Source organism: Bombina bombina, chromosome 8 (genome assembly GCF_027579735.1).
Source record: "Bombina bombina isolate aBomBom1 chromosome 8, aBomBom1.pri, whole genome shotgun sequence".
NCBI classification, from domain to species: domain Eukaryota; kingdom Metazoa; phylum Chordata; class Amphibia; order Anura; family Bombinatoridae; genus Bombina; species Bombina bombina.
In genome coordinates this window covers 56362975-56365937 of record NC_069506.1, presented here as the reverse complement: position 1 = coordinate 56365937, position 2963 = coordinate 56362975, and the positions used below count along the sequence as shown (strand labels likewise).

At 41.7% G+C, this 2963-nt stretch overlaps 1 protein-coding gene across 1 annotated transcript in view; it reads right to left on the bottom strand.

Moving 5' to 3' along the window:
* DNAJC11 (DnaJ heat shock protein family (Hsp40) member C11) overlaps positions 1-2963 on the bottom strand; it is a 524045-nt gene that overhangs the window by 383788 nt on the left and 137294 nt on the right. The window lies entirely within an intron of this gene.

Genomic DNA, 2963 nt, shown 5'->3' with positions numbered 1-2963 from the left:
CTAAAGTTGTGAATTCCAACAACATTAGTAGAGAAATTGTGGTTCCTTCATTATGTCCTAATCCTAAGAATTCTAAGGAGAAATCGTTGCATTCTTTGGATGTTGTTAGAGCTTTGAAATATTATGTTGAAGCTACGAAATCTTTCCGTAAGACTTCTAGTCTATTTGTTATCTTTTCCGGTTCTAGGAAAGGCCAGAAAGCTTCTGCCATTTCTTTGGCATCTTGGTTGAAATCTTTAATTCATCTTGCCTATGTTGAGTCGGGTAAAATTCCGCCTCAGAGAATTACAGCTCATTCTACTAGGTCAGTATCTACTTCCTGGGCGTTTAGGAATGAAGCTTCGGTTGACCAGATCTGCAAAGCAGCAACTTGGTCCTCTTTGCATACTTTTACTAAATTCTACCATTTTGATGTATTTTCTTCTTCTGAAGCAGTTTTTGGTAGAAAAGTTCTTCAGGCAGCGGTTTCAGTTTGAATCTTCTGCTTATGTTTTTCGTTAAACTTTATTTTGGGTGTGGATTATTTTCAGCAGGAATTGGCTGTCTTTATTTTATCCCTCCCTCTCTAGTGACTCTTGTGTGGAAAGATCCACATCTTGGGTAGTCATTATCCCATACGTCACTAGCTCATGGACTCTTGTTAATTACATGAAAGAAAACATAATTTATGTAAGAACTTACCTGATAAATTCATTTCTTTCATATTAACAAGAGTCCATGAGGCCCACCCTTTTTTGTGGTGGTTAAGATTTTTTTGTATAAAGCACAATTATTCCAATTCCTTATTTTATATGCTTCGCACTTTTTTTCTTATCACCCCACTTCTTGGCTATTCGTTAAACTGATTTGTGGGTGTGGTGAGGGGTGTATTTATAGGCATTTTAAGGTTTGGGAAACTTTGCCCCTCCTGGTAGGAATGTATATCCCATACGTCACTAGCTCATGGACTCTTGTTAATATGAAAGAAATGAATTTATCAGGTAAGTTCTTACATAAATTATGTTTTTCAGAGTCAATTCCATTCCTTAGAAAAATACATTCAGTGTACACACACTCATCAGCCTAATACCAGTCGCTATCACTGCATTTAAGGCTGAACTTACTTTACAATGGTATCAGCAGTATTTTCTCAGTCAATTCCATTCCTCAGAAAAATAATTTACTGCACATACCTCATTTGCAGGGGGGCCCTGCATGCTATTCCCCTTCTCTGAAGTTACCTCACTCCTCAGAAGAGAACAGCCAGTGGATCTTAGTTACGTCTGCTAAGATCATAGAAAACACAGGCAGATTCTTCTTCTAATGCTGCCTGAGAATAAACAGCACACTCCGGTGCCATTTAAAATAACAAACTTTTGATTGTAGAAATAAACTAAGTTAAAAAACACCACAGACCTCTCACAGCGACCTATCTTTAGTTAGGCTGCAAGAGAATGACTGAATATGACATGTGAGGGGAGGAGCTATATAGCAGCTCTGCTTGGGTGATCCTCTTGCAGCTTCCTGTTAGGAAGAGATATATTCCATAAGTAATGGATGACCCGTGGACTGACTACACTTAACAAGAGAAAACCCTGGTCGAGACGGCCGTAAAACAAGAGACAGTTCGGGAATCTCCAGTATTCCTCAGCTAAGGAACAGCTAGACGCTGTATTAAGTGCTAGCCTGTATTTTAGCACTGGTCATAGTACGGTGCAACTTTATCTGGTGAGCATAATCCACCTGTTTGTTGAGAAATTCAACAATCTGTAATACACTATGAGGTGCCCTCTTCGTTTCTCTCCAACCATTAAATACCATTTAAGATATTTACAATAATTTAAATAATATACATTGTACATGACAATGCGTATTTTGTCAAGGAAATGTGATAATAGTCCGAGGGCCGGCAAAACCTTGCCGTCCTAGCCGGGCTCACAGTCCCCTGCACTCTGCTCGATTGGCACCCCATTTAAGAAGCAGCATTCTGGTCCGGCACTGAGTTCCAGGAGCCCGGCTAGGCCTGCAAGGTTTTGGCGATCCTCCGGTGGTCAGCCTCTATGTTTTAGTGCATCTCTGTGACACATTATTTAAACATTGATTATAATTTTAGCGACATAGCTTCCTAGTCATAATGGGGAGGTTTACTATTTAGTATAGCTTATTATAGTGATGTATTTTTCTGACAGTAGGCAGTATGGGGGAGTTAGCTGGGGAGTTCCAGGGAGTGTAGGTTAGACATTATGTAAGTGTAGGCGGTATTAGGGACTTAGCTGGACGTTCCGGGGGTGTGTAGGTTAGGTGTGATGTAGGTGGTCAGGGAGAGTTAGCTGTGTGGTGCCGAGGTGGTGTAGGTTAGCCGTGACATAGGTGTAGGCAGTTAGTGGGAGGTAGTGAGGCGGAGCAGAGGGACTGTAGCTTAGGTGTAACATAGTTATAGGTATTGAGGAGTTAGCGGGGCATACTAATTGGGGTAGCCTGCAGTTTGATTAGGACATATTGACACAAGATCGATATGTTCGAATCAGTGAAGTGCAGCTATCAGCTGCCAAGACAAACATCACCTGAGGTAGTTAGTGTTGGTGTTTTTAAACTTAGGTCCCAACGTCAATATTTGAAGTGTACCTACACAGTTTCAGTGAGCGCACTGTCTGCGCCGTGTAGGCCCACTTCAAATAGGGCTGCCCTCTGGCTGCAGCAATATGTCGTCAAGCGGCAATGTCGGTGATGCGGGTGGTGACGTCATGCTCCCATTGACTTCTATGGAAGAGACATCGCCGCTCGTCGGCATTGCTCGGACACGCCCCTTTTCTTTGAATATCTCGTCAGACTGCGAGGCAGACGAGGCCAGTAAGGCAGTTTTTTGATGGTCTGTTGATGTTTGAATATGCCAAGTGCTATTGCATTGTCATTTTTTCATGCATTTGTTAATTGTCCATATCTACTGTATTGTATAATGCATACCTTAAAGAAGCAGCGAAGGA